General features: G+C 38.2%; 1 protein-coding gene and 2 pseudogenes across 1 annotated transcript in view; 1 reads left to right on the top strand and 2 right to left on the bottom strand.

Annotated features, from left to right (window-relative positions):
• The window catches only part of LOC147000248 (protocadherin alpha-6-like), a 154,285-nt gene that overhangs the window by 51,296 nt on the left and 80,062 nt on the right, over nucleotides 1–22,927 (bottom strand). The window lies entirely within an intron of this gene.
• LOC147000256 (heat shock factor 2-binding protein pseudogene) lies at nucleotides 4,518–8,405 on the bottom strand (annotated as a pseudogene).
• LOC110285080 (NADH dehydrogenase [ubiquinone] 1 alpha subcomplex assembly factor 4 pseudogene) lies at nucleotides 14,653–16,570 on the top strand (annotated as a pseudogene).

Genomic DNA, 22,927 nt, shown 5'->3' with positions numbered 1-22,927 from the left:
AGGCCATTGATTTGTTTGAGTTAATTTTATATCCAGCTACTTCACCGAAGCTGTTTATCAGGCTTAGGAGTTCTCTGGTGGAATTTTTAGGGTCACTTATATATACTATCATATCATCTGCAAAAAGTGATATTTTGACTTCATCTTTTCCAATTTGTATCCCTTTGATCTCCTTTTGTTGTCGAATTGCTCTGGCTAGGACTTCAAGTACAATGTTGAATAGGTATGGAGAAAGTGGACAGCCTTGTCTAGTCCCTGATTTTAGAGGGATTGCTTCAAGCTTCTGACCATTTACTTTGATGTTGGCTACTGGTTTGCTGTAGATTGCTTTTATCATGTTTAGGTATGGGCCTTGAATTCCTGATCTTTCCAAGACTTTTATCATGAATGGGTGTTGGATCTTGTCAAATGCTTTTTCCGCATCTAAGGAGATGACCATGTGGTTTTTGTCTTTGACAAAACACCCAGGGAAGGAGTTACAGAGACAAAGTTCGTAGCTGTGATGAAAGGATGGACCATTTAGAGACTGCTGTATCCAGGGATCCGTCCCATAATCAGCTTCTAAACGCTGGCACCATTGCATACACTAGTAAGATCTTGCTGAAAGGACCCAAATATAGCTGTCTCTTGTGAGACGATGCCGGGGCCTAGCAAACACAGGAGTGGATGTTCACAGTCAGCTATTGGATGTATCACAGGGCTCCCAATGGAGAAGCTAGAGAAAGTACCCAAGGAGCTAAAGGGATCTGCAACCCTATTGTTGGAACAACATGATGTACTAACCAGAACCCTGGAGCTCTTGTCTCTAGCTGCATATGTATCGAAAGATGGCCTAGTCGGCCATCAATGGAAAGAGAGGCCCATTGGACTTGCAAACTTTATATGCCCCAATATAGGGGAATGCCAGGGCCAAAAGAATGGGAATGGGTGGGTAGGGAAGTGGGGGGCGCTATGGGGGACTTTTGGGATAGTATTGGAAATGTAATTGAGGAAAATATGTAATAAAAATATTAAAAAAAAAAAAGAAAAACATTATGATAGATCCTCAAGTGTTTCGTTTTTTGTCTTACACTCCATACTTTACTCCTCTGCCCCGGTCCATTCTCTAACTGTTCCTGGGTATCTGCCACCCCTTATGATCTCTGTCATCGTTACATGCCCATGGTTCACAGATAAACATTCAGGCAAAATACCTATACATACAAAAATGAAATAGATAAATCGTTTTGAAATTTAAAATAAGACAAATGATCTAGCAATTCCACTGCTGAGTATATATATATATATTCAGAGAAAAATAAGTATGTCAATGAGAGACCTGGTTCTATGTTCGCTACAGCATTATCCAAACTGGTTAGAGTTGAAACCAAACTAAGAGCGCATTAACCTGTTAAAGAATAAAGAAAGTGCAAATATGTTCCATAGAATTAAATTAAAGAATTCCATTTTGTCCTGTATAGCCCTAGCTGTCCCAGAAATTACCCTATAAACCAGGCTGTTCTCCAACTTAAAGATCTGCCTGCCTCTGACTCCCCAGTCCTGGGATAAAAGGCATGTATTACCACCATCTGGCTCATCTTGTTATTTTTATACAACATAGATGAGCCTGAAGGTTATTAAGTAAAACAGAAAGATAAACACTATATGATTTCACTTATAGAGTCAGCTTTTATATCTTTGGGCCAACATCCATTAATCAATCACTATTGAAATTTTCAAATATTGTTTTTGAAGCATCATGTAGATTGTTTTCTTGTAACTCTTTTCTGAATGATAAGTATAACAAATATTTATACAACATTTACATTGTATTAAGTATTTAAAGTACTATAGACACAACATATAGTATACATGAGGATATAAATAGATTATATATAAACACAATGCCACTTTATATAAGATATATGACTATTCATATATTTTGGTAAGGGACCTTTTTATTTGCTTCCTTTACTAGTTTTTGCCTTGATGTGCTGGGATTTTACAAATAGAAATCTATATTATCTGGAAATTTTCACATCTAATAATATATTGTATTCTCCTTTATAACTTACATATTTTCCTTACCCTGTATTATCTAGAAAACCCATGCCAGTATTGAATAGTATTTGTAGGAAGTATCCTGATATATATGTGTGTGTGTTTGTGTGTATTAGGAAATTCCATTTAATATTTAATATGCAAGTGGCCAATGACTTGTGATAAAGCTGTCAAACATCTATCAAATTTCTCTTAAGTATATCCTCTAATGATGAGCTAGTGATTCATGTTTACCATGTTGAAATCTTATGAGACTTATGTGGGATGCCTTCTGGAAAATATTGATAGTGTATTTGTCAAACATTTATGTCAGCCTAACCATTATCTGATAAACTGTTGTCAAGGAGAATGGGTTGTGTGTGTTTAGACTTTCCATTTTAATCCACAAAAGGACATGAAATTTTTACTTTCAATTTATTGAAAAAAGCATGTGATATTGTTCATATCCCCAAAGGTTCATATATTGAAAACTTAGTTACCAATAAAATAATAATAATAATAATAATAATAATATTTTAATAATAATTAAAAGTTTCTCTGTATAGCTCTAACTGCCCTGGAACTCGTTTTGTAGACCAGGCTGGCTCAAACTCACAGAGATAAATCTGCCTTTGCCTCCTGAGAGCTGGGATTAGAGGCTTGCACCACTATCACAGGGCAGTGAAAGAATCTTTATGAGGTGAGGTCTTGTGAAAGGTGATTAAGTGACTAACGTTCACCTCAGTCTTGCAGCAGTGCATTAGGTCTCTTGGAACTGGATTGGTTACCATGAGAGCAGGGTTCTAAAATACTTTTTAGTTAAAGTATAATTACATCACTTTTCTCACTCCAAACCCTCCTATGTTAACCCACCACACACACACACACACACACACACACACACACACACACACACACACACACACTTTGATCTCTTTCAAAATAATGGCCTTCTAAAAATTGTTACATGGGCATCTGTTCTTAAATAATTAAACACAACTTCCTCAGTCTTGTACTGTTACCTGTGTGTGTGTTTTCAGGACTGAGCCTTCGGTATTGGATGGCCAATCTGTGTGTTTTTCTCTAGGAAAGACAGTGGGCTTTATAAAGCCAGTTTGGCCTCACGTACTCACTTTCTTGCTATTGATTACTGGTAGTCTCCTGAGTGTACTCCTCCACTTATCAACATTCAGCCCAGTGCAGAAGCAAACAGATTCTCTTGCCATGTTATTTGACTTCCCTAGCTTCCCAGAACTTAAAGCCAAAATGAACATTTTTTTTCTTAAAACTTGCCCAGTCTTGGGTAGTTTTGTTACTGTGACAAAAACATCATGGCTGTCAAATAATCAAATTCTATTTTGGACTTTAATAATAGAGGTCTCTTTTTCTTTCTCAAGAAATTGGTTTAATAAGAAAGTATGATTTTTAGTTATGGGGAGCCACTTGAAAGTAAATGTTTAAAGCAATTATATGAAATGAGATATTAAAATGTATTGTTGAAATCATACCATTTAGAAATTTAACAGATTTACAAGTCATCATGCAGAGTAGAGAAATAAGAGAACACTTATCCCAGATAAGAAAATGACATATACAGTAATTCAAATCCAAAAAAGAGAAATAGAGCTAGAAATGGTAAGAAAGGATTGCTATAAATATATAGTTTGTTTCTATATAAACTATTTCCCAAATACCTCTAAAATATATCAAATTGAGCATATACATATACATAATATACATATAATAGCTATTAAAATACTTCCAACTCTGACTTCATTTTCACATGGCTTTCTCTTCTCCATACATATGTCCCCATGTCCTCTGTATTTCAGAAATGTGTTTGTCATGGGAATCAGCATTTACCTAGAAAATCCAGGACAATTGTAGGCAAAGATGAACTTAACTACAGCCTTTTTTAACTGATCATTCTTTATATAGAAATAAAAGAATCAGCAAAAGCACAGAATTAAAATGCCCAATGTCATCTGAAATAAGTTTACTAAAAGGATTTAAAGGTAAATCTGCACATTAGAGAGATTATAGGTCCTACTGAGAAAAAGAATTGTTTGTCACAGAAATGCACCTGGGAGAACACTGACCACATGGCAGATGATGACATAATCTCCCATATTCAGATTGACCTGCTGGTGTGAGCAGCCACTGAAGCAGCAAGAGAAACTCCAGAAAACTTTCCCCGGTTCTCAGAGGCTCTCCAGAGGATACATTTTTTTTAGTCACCTCTCTGGCAATATTGATCCCTCACCTAACAAGTATGACACTCCTATGAAGGAGATGAGAGATGTTGATCCATTATTCCATCTATAGTTCGTCATGGGTTGCCAACTCTAACACAGTGTAAACAGTGACAGTTTGAACACAAAGAACCTGGGAAAAGGAAAAGACAACAGGATGTTCACTAATTCACTGGTGCTCCATCACACCTCTTCAGAACACAGAGAGCTTCCAGGAGCTCCAGGGCAGCAGCCCACAGGTAGAAATTAGGACTCTTGGACATGGCAGAATATGCAGATAGATAGCTCAAACTCAAAGGGCCACTTGGGAAAGATTTCTGGTTCTAGAACCACAGATTGTATGAGTGAAAAATGAAAAGACTTGCCTGTGAGTCTTCAGCATTCAAAAGCCACCACAGTAAATGGGTGAATTCTGGGCTCTCTGTGATACATTTCAAGCCTTTTGAATTGATGATCACATTGTACAGGGACATGAGCATCAACATCAAGTGCCCTGGCTCAGTTTCAAGACTCACCACTCCAACAGCTGCAACATGGAATCCAAACGCACTCAACTGGAATTGGCTAAGAATTCACAATTGTGTGAGATGGCAGAAGCACCTGTTACAATTCCAGACACCACAAACACAAACTGAATTTTACCAGAGTTGACCTTCACACCTCCATCTGGTTACCTCACAAAACTCTCCATCACCGATCCATAATCCTGAAAAGTCAATGTTTTACGATGAGCTCCCCATTACTGGAGTCATCCACTTCACTACTGCAGACTCCCTGTGAGAGGGTGCAGGAGCTGCTCCCATCTGTGCACAATACTCTGGCTGAAGGGGTAGCTGCAGCTTAGTTCTACTCAGCTGACCTGGAAGCACCAGCTTTCTCTCTTCCTCTCTCCTCTCTCTCTCCTCTCTCCTCTCTCCTCTCTCCTCTCTCCTCTCTCCTCTCTCCTCTCTCCTCTCTCCTCTCTCCTCTCTCCTCTCTCCTCTCTCCTCTCTCCTCTCTCCTCTCTCTTCTCTTCTCTTCTCTCTCTTCTCTTCTCTTCTCTTCTCTTCTCTTCTCTTCTCTTCTCTTCTCTTCTCTTCTCTTCTCTTCTCTTCCTCTTCTCTTCTCTTCTCTTCTCTCTCTCTCTCTCTCTCTCTCTCTCTCTCTCTCTCTCTCTCTCTCTCTCCCCCCCCTCTCTCCCCCCTCTCTCTCTTTCCCTCCTGATATCAACCAGCAAGTTTCCAGGGAGGTTCTGAAGTATTCCTAGTCCAGTTTCAATCACTATAATTCTAGCTCTTTCCTTTCCAGGGTTTTCCTAGTATCTTTATTTCTGGAAACTTTCAGTACTGCTGTTTGGTATTCTGGGTAAAAAGCTCTGTATTTGTTTCACTTTTACTTTCAGGTATTGCAAATCCTTCTGTCTGGCTTTAACATTTTTTTAAGTTCTTGTGCACATAGGATTCACTGATGGTTCCTGCCCCCACTATACTGTTAATTTTGCTATTCTTTATTAATATAAAAGATGGCTACTTACTTGAAATAACGGTGGTAATAATGCAAGAGATGATTCTAGCTCTTGGGTAAGAAAAATGAATAACAGCAATTCAACAAGGAATAGGTAGGGGAAATTAGAGATACTCCATGATAAAGTACCTGTGGTAATTAATCTTGACTGTGAAATTGACTAAATTTAGAATCAACTATGAGATAAGACTTCTGATTGTGCCTGAAAAGACACTTCCAGAGATGTTTAATTGAGGTAGGATAGCTCACTCTGTGGAGAATACTGTTTCACAGGGACAGGGTCCTGGACTGAATGAGAAGAAGAAAGAGTGAGCATTCAGCAATTCATTTCTCTCTGATTCTTGATGGTGAGCAAACAGAAAACAGGAAGCAGTCCTGAACTACAAAGGTTCAAGGCCATCCCACTGAGCCACTTCTAGCAAAACCCCACTTCCTAAAGATTCTACACTCCTTCCAAACAATACCACCACCTGGAAACCAATACTGAAACACATAGGCTGACCAAAACCACTTCACATTCAAACCACAGCCTTCTGCCACTGGTCCCTATGGACTCATAGTCCTCTCATGCTAATACATTTAATCCAACATCCTAGTACCTATAGACAACAAATGCAAAATTGATCAAAATTCCAAATGTCAAAGTCTTTTCTGAGGTTCAGTGAAATGACTTAAGTGAGTTCCTGTAACAGTGGTTCTTGCCATTCCTAATGCTGCAACCCTTTAGTACAAATCCTCATGCTGAAGTGATCCCCTCCAAGCATAAAATGATTTTCTTTTTTTTTTTTTTTTTTTTGGTTTTTCGAGACAGGGTTTCTCTGTATAGCCCTGGCTGTCCTGGAACTCACTTTGTAGACCAGGCTGGCCTCGAACTCAGAAATCCACTTGCCTCTGCCTCCCGAGTGCTGGGATTAAAGGCGTGCGCCACCACGCCCGGCCAAAATGATTTTCATTGCTACCTCATAGCTGCAATTTTGCTACTGTGGTGAATTGTAATGTAAAAGGTTTTGGATATATAGGTTTGCCAGGGGGATCATGAGCCACAGGTTGAGAACTACTGACCTGTAATATCAAAAAAAAAATTAGTTACATGGTTCCAATATACAAGAATACAGAGTCAACATTCTATGATAGTTAGTGTTGTTAGTTTTGACAAAATATAGAAGCATCTGGCAGATGGGCCTCTGTTCATACCCAAGAGGGATTGTCTCAGTTGGGTTAACTGGTGGCTGATAACTGAGATGACTCCTAAATGTGGGTGGTACCATTTTTTGGACTACACCCTGAACTAAATAAAAAGAGGATAAGGATCTGAGAACTGTGCAAGCCTTTTACGATCTCTGTTTCTTAACTATGGATAAAATGTGACCAGCTATCTCAAGCTCATGGTACTGTATCTTCCTGGCAACGATGACTGCAACCTGGAAACTATGAGTTGAAATAAAACTTTTCTTCCTTAAGTTACTTTTTTCTGTATTTTAATCCCAGCAACAGAAAAAACAAACAAAACAAAGATTCAGACTCATTCCAAAGGGGAATAATGAGGGATTGCCAATGAAGAATTAAACAAAAGCTAAAACAATTCACACTACAGCAATCACTAAGTCTTACAACTTCATTTTGGGCTTGTGATGAAGTTATCTGGGCTCCAAAGTGTTTCATATTCCTGCCTTCTTAGTGCCACTATCTCTACCACACAGACTCTCTCTCTTGAGCTGGCTTCGCCCCATGTACAAAGTGTTCTTTGGAGAATATGCCATGGTTCTGGCATCTCCAATGCAGCTTAGAATTTACCTTCCCAACTCTATGCTGTGTCTTTAATGGCCTCATTAAAAGGATTGTGTCCTTGCTAAGCATTACATGGCTTTCTGAAACCAGAGTATAAAATACCATGACCACTCGATCTTGCATCTTTCATGTTTGAAAAAATTTGCATACTGTTTGGCATTATCACCTGTCGATAAAAACACTATATCTAATGAGCTTAGGGAGGATTAGAAGATGGGACATCCAACAGAGAGAGATAATTCTGGGAAATAGGTGCAGGAGATTTTTCCCTGAATGCTAAAGGGGACAGTCTCATGAAGCTGAGGAGAGGTAACCAATCACATGGCATGACTTATACTAGAATAAACTGATAATAAAATTATGAACTAGTCAGGGAACATACAAAAGCTTTTGTCCTAGGCAGTTATTCAGAAATAATTTGGTCTCGGGGTCATTATTTCAGGGAACAAAGAGGCCAGGTAGAAAGCTCATTTCAAATGGTGCCCAATGTGGGGCACAGAATCCAGGCTTACAGCCTGAGAAGTCCAGGGTGGAAGGTGGTTTGCTATCTGGTGCCAAACGGGAAAGGCCTAGTTTGGCTGTTATACAACAAGGCCAGCAGCTGGATGCCAGATACTTTAATCAGGTCTGTGAACAGTTAGCTCAGCAATCAAGTGCCAGAGCTGTGCATCAGTATTTTGGGCAAGTCCAGGCACTCACAGAGGCTATAGACTGCAGTTTGTTGGGCCAGTCACTGCAGATGCCACTAAGAAGCTGGCAAATGACTCACAGTATGGCATGACTTACTCTCCTTGTCTGGTCGTCACTTGCAGGAGGTTTAGCCCTGTAAGTCTTGTCCTTCATGGCAAATAATGGCTGCAGGCAACAGAAGCCAGATCCAAAATAAAAGCCTCAGACTTTTGAACTGATAAGTTATTAAAATTATAAACAATTAAAGAAAAAAGAAATTGGGTATAAATAATCATACAAAAGAGTTTTAAATCAGTAAAATGAAGACCTTAGAGAAAAATTAAAGATATGAGAACTATAAAGATGAGAGGAACACTGACCCAGACCTTTTGGACTATACATAATGTAGTTTTAAAAGACTTAAGGATAGAAACATAAGAGAAAGAGATAAATGATCTAATTGGAAATGAGAACTACCAATTATGATTACTATTGCATTGGTAATCATTTTAATCCTGATAACCATGATGAAGTCTTATGCCTTCTAAAGGAAAGGACTTTGGAGAAACAATAAAAAGAGAAAAATGAAAAATGGAGTCAAAAATTAGAAGAAAAATTATATAAATCTATACAGTAAATTAATACAGTGGCTGTTTTTAATTTATCCTAGCCAATTCTCTAATAACAACACAGAGAAATCAAGATTTATTTAATCAAGCATTACCTCAATGCCTGGGCAGTTGTTGATTTATTCTAATCCTCTAAGATAATCTGCCTATATCCTGGTCAAAAGCCCCATAATATTTGCATTGAGGACTTCCCGTGCTCCAAATGAACTCTCATGATGTCTTCTCTCTTGCTTCCTGGCTGAATCTTCTTATTCTTTTCTCTCTCTCCCCCTTCCCTGTACGGTGAATTACCCATTCTTCTCTCTTCTGCCCAGCTATTGGATGACCACATTTCATTGACAATCCAGAGAATAAATGGAAAGAATTGTTTACACAAACATAAAACAGAAGATTCCTGCCATAAGCATTATAATTCCATGTTTAGATTGAAACAAGATATGAAGGCAGAGAAATCAACATTTGAATAACACAAGGATAATCTTTACACAGTGAAGAAAAAAATATGCCTACAATTTATAAATAAGAAGAAAGAAGTTACTGAGATGATAGAGATATAAAGAGAAAAATAAAAAGGTGAAAATTGGAGACAAACCTTAAAAAGAAAATTAGAATATATAGACTATATATATAATTAAAGAAGATACTGAGATTGAGACAGAGGAGGAAGGTCATAACCTATAGCACCACCTTATAAAAAGATTACAAAAAGGCAGTCTATATCTGCTTTTTAAAAACTAAACTGATTTTCCCATTCTTAGTAAGGGAATTAGAAGGAGATGAGAGAAATCCAAAGGGTTATCAAGAACTCAAATGGCAATGCATAGAGACACACGATTTAAAAAGATTTAAGGAAGCAATAATGTCCTATGACTTACATTAACCATTTGTCAAAACAGATTCTTAATACTTGGGCCATGTAAAATTGTATGGTCCCAAAAGATTGGAGGGATTTGATACAGCCATCTTAGAGTTTGACCCTCAATTACAATTGCTAATATGTTGGAAAGATGAGACTTCAGTCACGGAGCTATGAAATAGGACTAGAGGCATTGTCAAGTTACTAGGTGAAGTTACAAGGTGAAAGTCTATATTCTGAATTGAGAGCATAGATTGCCCTTGATGATGCTGTCCTAAAACAATGTTTGATGATAGTTTAAATGTTTGGGACAAGGTTGAACAACAGGAATGAGCCAAGTCATTTACAAAAATAACACGTGGTTCAAATGAATCGTTCACTGGTTTTTTACAGAAGTTGACTACATCCCTAAATAGAGCTCTGGATGTTAAAAGTTATTTTGCATTCAACATTAGCCTTTCCCAAAGCTAAATATTCAATTACAATTTCTCTACCCATATCTGTACCTCTCTATCAATGGATTAAAACTACTGAAAACATAGAGTTTAATGCTCATAGCTCAATTTTGGTTGTGAAAACAATTACAAGAGATACAAATCACAAAATATCCATTGTGATGGCTGTGAAAAATCAGGTCATTCCCTTAAGGACTGTAGACAAATAGTTCCTAAGGATAAAATATTCTATAATAATAATAATTCATGAAGAAAATTTCCTCTAAAATGCAGATGTGGAAGTAACAGATAAAAGCTTCATTGAATGAGATCATCTGAGGACTGTACATAAGGAATTTCTAGAAAAAGAAATGTTTTTCCTAGAGAAAATGCAAAAAGAAGGCCAAGCCTTCTGGAATATTCAGAAGACATGGCAAAGGCCAACACTGAACTAATGAATGTAGATCAACAAGTAACAGACAAGGTAACTCCTTGGCAGAAAATACCCTAAGATGCACAAATATCAAATTCAAATAGGTCATTTCAGGTCAACAGTGGGAAAAATCACTCACAGAACAATTAAACAACACTGCTCTGGGTATAAATGTTAATAACCCAGATATCAAAGCCAGGGCAGCTTCAATGGATAAAACAGAGATTCTAAATATACCAAGAAAACCCCAGATATTTTGGCAAACTTCTATAAAAGATAAGAGACCAAAATTAAAATTACAAAAGTCTTAATGGATATAGGAGAAAATATAACAGTTTTACAAAATTCATGGACTCCAACTTGGCCACTTCAAAAGGTATTTATACAGTACCTAGGAAATGTCTCAAATAAAACAAAATCTAAAATGTATTGAATACATAGGACCAAGGGTCAAATTAAAAAATTAAATCCTGAATATAGACAACCATAAGAAAGAAAACTAATAAGTTTAAATCAAGAAGAAGGAAAAAACAGGTAAAATGGACACTGATTCCCTCTACGTGGAAAGGACTCTGAAATTAGCTGAGACATGAAAGTGTCTCAGTCAGAACATCAGCTATGCATAGCCAATAAATCTTGTTGGTTACAGAATCATCAAAGACTTATCATGCTATCCTTTCAAATTGGATAAGTAAAGACTTATATTAAAGTTTGGTTATACAATCCAAACTAACTTATCAATAAAGATGCCTTACCTGATCAAACAAAAAGCAAAAAGTCATCTTTAATTGAATTGTGCACACCACATATTTCCCATATATGATATTGTAAAAATTTATGTTACTTCTGAGAGTTTATATGTTTACAGAGCAAAAGAACTAGACACCACAGAAGATAAGAATCCCAGGTGATCCTTTCTCAGACTAACTCAATACCTTTTTCTCAGAAATCTGTATCTGGGACTGTTTCAAATCAGCCAATAGCTGGGCAGAAGAGAGAAAAGAGTGGGTCATCCACCAACCAGGGGCAGGTGAGAGAGAGAAGAGTAAGAAGATTCAGCCAGGAAGGAAGAGAGAAGACATTATGAGAGTTCATTTAGAGCATGGAAAGTCCTAAATACAAATATTATGGGGCTTTTGACCAGGAAATAGGCAGAGTAGCTTAGAGGATTATATCTTCTAGCATCAAAACCTTTTCCAGCCAGGACTTCATTTTAGCCCTGAACTTTCTCAACATGCAGAGACTGGACAGCAAATGCTATACTAGCATATAGACTGACTAATATCCCATTTTAGGGGGCCCCTGAAAGGAAACTGATACCCCAAGTCAGCAGTAAGAAATTTTAAGAGACTGATAACTCCATTCCCAAGAGGTGAAAAAGATGGGCATTGGTCACTCAATGGATGATGGATGTTTGTCCATGTTTAAGGGAAGTGGTTACAATTTGTTATGGTCTTGATCAAGGAGAAAGCAAAGTTAGGAATGTTAGATTCAGGGATTTCTGTTTCTCTTTCTTTTTCTTTCCTCTATCCTTCTTTCTCTCCCACCTAGGGTTAGATTGGAGAGGAAAAAGAAGGGATGAGAAGAAAAACGGGGGATATAGAAGCAATAAAGAAATAATAGTAGTGAAGGGTAGATTATTGAATCTACTCTTAAACTCAGAACAACTGTTAGGCAAAAATCTTATATTGGTAATACATTATTGTGTATTGATATAAAATTTAGGTTAAATTTGGTTACATTGCTATAAATATTTGTATATTGACAATATTAAAGCCATTTTGGTGATAACATACTCTTTTTAAGGTATTATACTTATGTAATTCTTTAAAATGCAATATTAAGTTCTAGTCCTTTTAAAAAGCTTCAATTACAAGCTGTTTAGGATAATTTTAAATGAAAGTTAATAGTCAGACAATCAAACTCATGGTCATGTTAGATACACGAGTTAATTACAGAAATATGTTTCCAGGGTTGACAAAATGTAAATAGCTAAAAACAAGCAACATTTTGCTATTTGGATATACAGTAGATAGATAGATAGATAGATAGATAGATAGATAGATAGATAGATAGATAGATAGATAGATAGGTAGATAGATAGATAGATAGATAGATAGATACATACATACATACATACATACATACATACATACATACATGCATACGTAGATGATAGGTGGATCGATAGTCTCCAAAAACGTCAGAGATGTACAGAATATGACATTTTAAAGATGTTTCAATAATAAAAGGCCTTTTGACAATGAGAGTGAGATAATGGCAGCACACCCATTCTACTTCAAAGATGATAGGCATCAAAGAACCTCCTATGGAGTTTGCTTTATATGTTGAAAGCTAGCCACTGGACAAGAAACTGCCCAACTGCAGATAGAATATTTTAAAAACTGACAAGCAAGACACAGGGAAGTCAACTGCCAACTTTGCAAGGACAAGGTAGACAAGTTCTTCATATGTCCTGATTCACAAAAGCTCTGTTAGATATTCTGGGCCAGAATGCTGAAGGAAATAGGGGAAGTATCCAGGCAGCCAGATTTCCCTGTCATTTCTATAGTTTTGGAGTCTGCATGCCTGCATTTCCTGAATACTCAGGTAATATTTATTCCTTTTTAAATCTCTGATATGAGAGAAGACTAAAAATAGTTTCATAAATAATCTTAAGTTGTTTTGAATTTTGTTGTTGTTATTTAGAATTTAAGAATATGTTTTTAAGTGTTCCTTCCAGTTAGCGCCAGCACCAGGCCACCTTGCGCCTAAACTCGGCAGACAGTCCCACCATCCCCAGAGGACTCTCCACCCCGTCCCCAGGTGCTCTAGCACACCCAGGATCTTAGGTTCACTGGTGAGTGGAACACAACATCTGTTCCAACAGAACCGGGGATGCCTGGGGCCAGCTGGAGCAGAGACACAAAAACTCTGACTGAGCAGTGGCTCGGGTTCCTTCTGGTTGGTGCTGGTCTACCTTGGTTTCCAACTCAGTGGACAGCCCCACAGTCCCCAGAGGAGGTACCACTTCCAGGATCCCAGGATCCCAAGATCCCAGAAGCTTTGTCACACCAGGATCTCAGGGTCTCAGAGGAAGCTTGACTGCCAAGAACTCTGACATAACCAGAATCTCAGCATCACAGGATCCCAGAATCACAGGATCACAAAGAAAGCTGGACTCTGAGAAGTTCTGACTCAACTGGGATTACAGGAAGGACAGGCTCCAATCAGATATATCAAGGGCTGGGAGCACTTGAGATAATCAGATGGCGGGAGGCAAGCATAAGAACAGAAGCAACAGAAACCAAAGTTACTTGGCATCATCAGAACACAACTCTCCCATCATAGCAAGTCCTGGATACAACATCACACCAGAAAAGCAAGATATGGATTTAAGGTCACTTCTCATGATGAGGATGAAGATGGAGGACAATAAGAAGGACATAAATAACTCCCTTAAAGAAATACAGGAGAATACATCTGAACAAGTGAAAGAATTGAACAAAACCATCCAGGATCTAAAAATGGAAGTATAAACAATAAAGAAATCACAAAGGGAGACCACTCTGAAAATAAAAAACCTAGGAAAAAGTCAGGAGCCATAGATGCAAGCATAACAAACAGAATACAAGAGATAGAAGGGAGAATGTCAGGTGCAGAAGATACCATAGAAAACATTGACACAACAATCAAAGAAAATGTGAAATGCAAAAAGATCTTAACCCAAAACATCCAGGAAATCCAGGACACAATGAGAAGTCCAAACCTAAGGATAATAGGTATAGACAAGAAGGGAGATTTCCAATTTAAAGGGCCAGTAAATATCTTCCAAAAAATTATAGAAGAAAACTTTCGCAACCTAAAGAAAGAGATGCCCATGAACATACAAGAAGCCTACAGAACTCCAAATAGTTTAGACCAGAAAAGTAATTCCTCCTGTCACATAATAATCAAAACACCAAATGCACAAAACAAAGAGAGAATGTTAAAGGCAGTAAGGGGCGAGGTCATTGGTGCTGGTGTCTTCCCCACACGCATAGTGAACTAAGGGCATCATGATTTAGAGATGGGGGCTCGTGTGACCCATGCCTTCAGGAACTCCAATGTGGTGAAGTGAGCAGAGTGGGAGATGAGCAAGAAGAAGCACTCGATGGCACCCAAGCACCCTTCCACCTATGGCCTCCTGCAGGAGCACCTGAGTCAGTATCCAGAAATCAAAGAAGCTTTTTCTAGAAAGGATAACAAGCTTCTGTCATTGCTAAGAGATATATATGTCAAGTCCAAAGATCCGGTGCCTTCCTTGCCAGTAAAAGTTGAACCACAACAAGAACCAAAGGAATTAAGGCTGCCGATAGGAGATCACTTTGATAAGAATATCATGAACTAGCAGCCTTATTTATAATAGCCAGAAGCTAGAAAGAACCCAGATGTCCCTCAACAGAAGAATGGATACAGAATATGTGGTACATTTACACAATGGAGTACTATTCAGTTATTTAAAACAATGAATTCATGAAATTCTTAGGCAAATGGCTGGATCTGGAAGATATCATTCTGAGTGAGGTAACCCAATCACAAAAGAACACACATGATATGCACTCACTGATAAGTGGATATTAGCCTAGAAACAGAATACCTAAGATATAATTTGTAAAACACATGAAACTCAAGAAGAAGGAAGACCAAAGTGTGGATACTTCATTCCTTCTTAGAATGGGGAACAAAATGCCTATTAAAGGAGTTACAGAGACAAAGTTTGGAGCAGAGCCTGAAGGAATGACCATTCAGTGACTGCCCCACTTGGGGATCTACCCCATAAACAACCACCAAACCCAGACACGAGGCAGATGCCAACAAGAGCCTACTGACAGGAGCCTGATATAGCTGTCGCCTGCGAGGCTCTTCCAGTGCCTGGTAAATACAGAAGTGGATGCTCACAGTCAGCCATTGGACGGAGCACAAGGTCCCCAATGAAGGAGCCAGAGAGATACCCAGGGAGCTGAAGGGGACTGAAGCCCCCATAGAGGGAATATCAAACTAACCAGAGCTCCCATATGTACCCCCAGAGCTCCTTGGAACTATACCACCTATCAAAGAAAACATATGGTGAAACTTGTGGTTCTAGCTATATTTGTAGCAAAGGATGTCCTAGTCAGTAATCAATGGGAGGAGAGGCCCTTGGTCCTGTGAAGGCTCTATGCTCCAGTATAGGGGAATGCCAGGACCAGGAATAGGAGTGGATGGGTTGGGGAACAGGGAAAGGGAGCAGAGTGTAAGAGATTTTTGAAGAGGAAACTAGGAGAGAGGATAACATTTGAAATGTAAATAAAGAAAATATCTAATAAAAAAATGAAGAAATAAAAGTATATCATGGACATTCCCAAAGGCAAGATTACTGTTGTAGAGGCATTGACCCTTCTCAATAACCATAAACTCTCTCCAGAAACATGGACTGCTGAGAAAATTGCCCAAGTATACCATTTGAAACTGCAGGATGTAAATTCCCTTCTCAAATATTTTGTTACTTTTGAAATCAAAATCTTACCTCCAGAAGACAGGAAAACAATACAATCAAAATTAAGAAAATCACAAAACAACTTCCTATGTGTGCTCCCAATTTCTGTGCCCTTATTTTTCATATATTATATTATACAAGTTACTGTGAGTTAAGGGGCCATAACGTTGAAAGCTCTTTGGCCTCTTCAGGATTGTTCATATAATTTTTTAAATTTTATATATGTGTATTTCCTGGGTGTATGTTAGCAGTATTGATCATGTGGCCTAAATGAGTCAATATTAAATTTCACTTTCCAGTTTAGGTTTGTTTTTTCTTTGTAGTAGACACTGAAAGCAAGAGTCCTCCTGACTCTTATAAAACTGGCATTGTGTTGGAAACAGATAATCAGCAGGGAGACACTGACTGTTTTTCCCAAGTGAAGAAAGAGAAGAAACTGAGTGAAAGGAAAGACAAATATATATTATGACTCTAGAGATGAAAAATCCATGAGGGTTTTTTAATGTTTTTAATTGGTTTTAAATATGAAATAATTTTGTAGAAGAATTAGTGGTATCTGACATGCTAGCTGTCTCTCTTTTGACAAATAGAAATAGGTAACTTGAAAAGCTTTCTAAGAGAGGGGCAATACTTAAGACTATTTGAACAAATAACTTCTTTAATTTAGAAATGAGAGAAATATGAATGAACAGCTAAAATAAGAGAATCCAATTTGATAACCAAACATTTATACCTGTTTTCATTCCAGGAGAAAAAATAACCAGTAGAAGTATAGCATAAATCCCTGAAGGGACCTAGAAAGTTACTGACTCATTCACTTAAACTCTGGAACATGGCACATTCCATTAATAGAATCATAAATGACGTGAGATGAGTTTGGCTCATTCTGACATGTTATACCTGTGGGTTATTGCCCATATTGTTTGATCTCTCTGAAATTGAAATTTCTATAAAAGTATACCTGCCTTATATAAATTCCAGGACAACAGTGAAGATAAATGACACAAGACCAGGCAAATAGAAAGTCTTATAGTTAAAATGGGTGTCTACAGAACACACAATGGAGTTATCTGTAGTTTGTGATGCAAGGAAGACGGAATTTAGGTTCTTGAAATCCTAGTAGTGTTTTGACTTATTCTGGAAAATGAAATACATTTCAAGAGGACAGAATGGAGTTGGGGGAACTGGGATCATCCATATTCTTTCACAGGAACAGACATCCTTGCCTCGAGATTCCTCGGGAAAGGATGTAGAAGATGAGAAGAATCCAGCACGGTGATGGAGGGAGGCAGATGGAGTCAGAAGAAATAGCAGAGATGGGAGATGACTGGAAAGATTGTCAGCTTCTTCAGATCTAGTTCCATGAATAAACTACACCTTATTTGTGATTCAATACAGAAGTTTAAGAGAACATGCTAATTCAAATCATTGCTGACTATATTGAAAAGTGCAGTCAAAAACATCCTCCATTAATTCAAAATGAATATGTGAATCAGTAGTACTGACTCACATTTCCTGGCGGGGCTGGCAGATGTAAATATGGTTTCTTATTTAGTATCACACAATAAAATCCTTCCATTTTGCACATTAAAAAAAAGCAGTAAGTAAAAAATGTCAAGTAATATATAAAGGCAGACCTATCAGAATTACACCTGACTTCTCCCCCAGAGACTATGAAAGCCAGAAGATCCTGAGCAGATGTCATACAGACCCTAAGAGAACACAAATGCCAGCCCAGGCTACTATACTGAGCAAAACATTCAATTACCATAGATGGAGAAACCAAGGTATTCCATAACAAAACCAAATTTATACAATATCTTTCTACAAATCCAACCCTTCAAAGGATAATAAAGGGAAAACTCCAATGCAAGGAAGGAAACTACACCCTAGAAAAGGCAAGAAAGTAATCTTTCAACAAACCTAAATCAAGATAGCCACACGAACAAAACTCCAACTCTAACAAGAAAAATAACAGGAAGCAACAATGACTTTTCCTTAATAACTCCTAATATCAATGGACTCAATATCCCAATAAAAAGACATAGACTAGACCAGCACCGGCGTAGCTAGGGCACAGGGTCAGCTGACACTCGCCAGCTACCCACAACACCCACCACAGGATCTTAAGACTTCTGGTGAGTGGAACACAGCTTCTGCTCCAATCCAATTGCGCGCGGGACCTGAGACTGCATTAGTTAGGGAAGCAGAAAACCGGCCTGAGTAGGACCACAAGCCTCTTCGGGTCTGACCAGCACCTGGGTAGCTAGAGCGCAGGGTCTGCTGACACCCACCAGCTACCCAGGACACCCGCCACAGGATTTTGAGACTTCTGGTGAGTGGAACACAGAGTCTGCTCCAATCTTTAAACAGTGACAACAATAACAACTAATCCCAGAGATTACCAGATGGCGAAAGGTAAAGGTAAGAATCTTACTAACAGAAACCAAGACCACTCACCATCATCAGAACCCAGCACTCCAACTTCGCCCAGTCCAGGGCACCCCAACACACCGGAAAAGCTAGACCCAGTTCTAAAAGCATATCTCATGATGATGGTAGAGGACATCAAGAAGGACTTTAATAACACACTTAAAGAAATACAAAAGAACACTGGTAAACAGGTAGAAGACATTAAAGAGGAAGCACAAAAATCCCTTAAAGAATTGCAGGAGAACACTACTAAACAGGTAGAAGACATTAAAGAGGAAGCACAAAAATCCCTTAAAGAATTGCAGGAGAACACTACTAAACAGGTAGAAGACATTAAAGAGGAAGCACAAAAATCCATTAAAGAATTGCAGGAAAACCAGACCAAACAGGTGATGGAATTGAATAAAACCATCCAAGACCTAAAAAGGGAAGTAGAAACAATGAAGAAAACCCAAATTGAGGCAACACTGGAGATAGAAGCACTAGGAAAGAAATCTGGAACCATAGATACGAGCATCAGCAACAGAATACAAGAGATGGAAGAGAGAATCTCAGGTGCAGAAGACTCCATAGAGAACATTGGCACGACAATCAAAGAAAATACAAAAATCAAAAGGATCCTAACTCAAAATATCCAGGAAATCCAGGACAAAATAAGAAGACCAAACCTACGGATAATAGGAGTAGATGAGAATGAAGATTTTCAACTCAAAGGACCAGCAAATATATTCAACAAAATTATAGAAGAAAACTTCCCAAACCTAAAGAAAGAGATGCCCATGAACATACAAGAAGCTTACAGAACTCCAAATAGACTGGACCAGAAAAGAAATTCCTTCCGACACATAATAATCAGAACAACAAATGCTCTAAATAAAGATAGAATACTAAAAGCAGTAAGGGAAAAAGATCAAGTAACATATAAAGGCAAGCCTATCAGAATTACAACGGATTTTTCACCAGAGACTATGAAAGCCAGAAGGACCTGGATAGATGTTATACAGAAACTAAGAGAACACAATTTCCAGCCCAGGCTACTATACCCAGCCAAACTCTCAATTACCATAGATGGAGAAACCAAAGTATTCCACGATAAAACCAAATTCACACATTATCTTTCCACGAATCCAGCACTTCAAAGAAAAAAAACCAATACAAGGACGGAAACCATGTCCTAGAAAAAGCAAGAAGGTAATCCCTCAACAAACCTAAAAGAAGACAGCCACAAAAACAGAACACCAACTCTAACAACAAAAATAAAAGGAAGCAACAATTACTTCTCCCTAATATCTCTTAATATCAATGGACTCAACTCCCCAATAAAAAGACATAGACTAACAGGCTGGCTACAGAAACAGGACCCAACATTTTGATGCTTACAGGAAACTCATCTCAGAGAAAAAGATAGACACTACCTCAGAATGAAAGGCTGGAAAACAATTTTCAATTTTTCAAAATATTGAAATTGTCCCATGCACCCTATCAGATCACCATGGACTAAGACTGATCTTCAATAACAAAATAAATAATAGAAAGCCAACACACACGTGGAAACTGAACAACATTCTTCTCAATGATACCTTGCTCAAGGAAGGAATAAAGAAAGAAATTAAGGACTTTCTGGAGTTTAATGAAAATGAAGCCACAACATACCCAAACTTATGGGACACACTGAAAGCATTTCTAAGAGGAAAACTCATAGCTCTGAGTGTCTCCAAAAAGAAGTTAGAGAGAGCACACATTAGCAGCTTGACAACACACCTAAAAGCTCTAGAACGAAAGGAAGCAAATTCACCCAAGAGGAGTAGACGGCAAGAAATAATCAAACTCAGGGGTGAAACCAACCAAGTGGAAACAAGAAGAACAATTCAAAGAATCAACCAATCGAGGAGCTGGTTCTTTGAGAAAATCAACAAGATAGATAAACCCTTAGCCAGACTCACTAGAGGGCATAGGGAAAGTACTCTAATTAACAAAATCAGAAATGAAAAGGGAGACCTAACAACAGACCCTGAAGAAATCCAAAACACAATCAGATCATTCTACAAAAGGCTATACTCAACAAAACTGGAGAACCTGGATGAAATGGACAAGTTTCTAGACAGATGCCAGGTACCAAAGTTAAATCAAGATCAGGCTAATGGTCTAAACAGTCCCATATCCCCTAAAGAAATAGAAGCAGTCATTAATAGTCTCCCAACCAAGAAAAGCCCAGGACCAGATGGGTTTAGTGCAGAGTTCTATCAAACCTGCAAAGAAGAACTAATCCCAGTTCTTCACAAACTATTCCACAAAGTAGAATCAGAAGGTACTCTACCCAACTCATTCTATGAAGCCACAATTACTCTGATACCTAAACCACATAAAGACCCAACAAAAATAGAGAACTTCAGACCAATTTCCCTTATGAATATTGATGCAAAAATCCTCAATAAAGTTCTTGCTAACCGAATTCAAGAACACATCAAAACAATCATCCATCCTGACCAAGTAGGATTCATCCCAGGGATGCAAGGATGGTTCAATATACGAAAATCCATCAATGTAATCCATTATATAAACAAACTCAAAGAGAAAAACCACATGATCATCTCGTTAGATGCTGAAAAAGCATTTGACAAAATCCAACACCCATTCATGATAAAAGTCTTGGAAAGATCAGGAATTCAAGGCCCATACCTAACCATGATAAAAGCAATATACAGCAAACCAGTAGCCAACATCAAAGTAAATGGTGAGAAGCTGGAAGCAATCCCACTAAAATCAGGGACTAGACAAGGGTGCCCACTCTCTCCCTACCTATTCAACATTGTACTTGAAGTCCTAGCCAGAGCAATTAGACAACAAAAGGAGATCAAGGGGATACAAATCGGAAAAGAAGTCAAAATATCGCTTTTTGCAGATGATATGATAGTATACATAAGTGACCCTAAAAATTCCACCAGAGAACTCCTAAGCCTGATAAATAGCTTTGGTGAAGTAGCTGGATATAAAATTAACTCAAGCAAGTCAATGGCCTTTCTGTACACAAAGGATAAACAAGCAGAGAAGGAAATTAGGGAAACAACACCCTTCTCAATAGTCACAAACAATATAAAATACCTTGGCGTGACTCTAACTATGGAAGTGAAAGATCTGTATGACAAGAATTTCAAGTCCCTGAAAAAAGAAATTAAAGAAGATCTCAGAAGATGGAAAAACCTCCCATGCTCATGGATTGGCAGGATCAACATTGTAAAAATGGCTATCTTGCCAAAAGCAATCTACAGATTCAACGCAATCCCCATCTAAATTCCAACTCAATTCTTCAACGAATTGGAAAGGGCAATCTGCAAATTCATCTGGAACAACAAAAAAACCTAGGATAGCAAAATCTCTTCTCAAGGATAAAAGAACCTCTGGAGGAATCACCATGCCTGACCTAAAGCTGTACTACAGAGCAATTGTGATAAAAACTGCATGGTACTGGTATAACGACAGACAAGTAGACCAATGGAACAGAATTGAAGACCCTGAGATCAACCCACATACCTATGGTCACTTGATCTTTGACAAGGGAGCAAAAACCATCCAGTGGAAAAAAGACAGCATCTTCAACAAATGGTGCTGGTATAACTGGCGGTTATCATGTAGAAGAATGCGAATTGATCCATTCCTATCTCCTTGTACCAATGTCAAATCTAAGTGGATTAAGGAACTCCACATAAAACCAGAGACACTGAAACTTATAGAGGAAAAAGTAGGGAAAAGCCTCGAAGATATGGGTACAGGGGAAAAATTCCTGAATAGAACAGCAAAGGCTTGCGCTGTAAGATCGAGAATCAATAAATGGAACCTCATAAAGTTGCAAAGCTTCTGCAAGGCAAAAGACACCGTCAATAAGACAAAAAGACCACCAACAGATTGGGAAAGGATCTTTACCTATCCTAAATCAGATAGGGGACTAATATCCAATATATATAAGGAACTCAAGAAGGTGGACTCCAGAAAATCAAATAACCCCGTTAAAAAATGGGGCTCAGAACTGAACAAAGAATTCTCACCTGAGGAATACCGAATGGCAGAGAAGCACCTGAAAAAATGTTCAGCATCCTTAATCATCAGGGAACTGCAAATCAAAACAACCCTGAGATTCCACCTCACACCAGTCAGAATGGCTAAGATCAAAAATTCAGGTGACAGCAGATGCTGGCGAGGATGTGGAGAAAGAGGAACACTCCTTCATTGTTGGTGGGATTGCAAGCTGGTACAACCACTCTGGAAATCAGTTTGGCGGTTCCTCAGAAAATTGGACATAATACTACCAGAGGATCCAGCAATACCTCTCCTGAGCATATATCCTGAAGATGTTCCAACCGGTAAGAAGGACACATGCTCCACTATGTTCATAGCA

Source organism: Mus caroli, unplaced genomic scaffold, assembly GCF_978045245.1.
Source record: "Mus caroli unplaced genomic scaffold, Mus_caroli_1 scaffold_19, whole genome shotgun sequence".
NCBI classification, from domain to species: domain Eukaryota; kingdom Metazoa; phylum Chordata; class Mammalia; order Rodentia; family Muridae; genus Mus; species Mus caroli.
The sequence above is the reverse complement of the archived record's forward strand: the minus strand, read 5'-3'. Positions and strand labels throughout refer to the sequence as shown.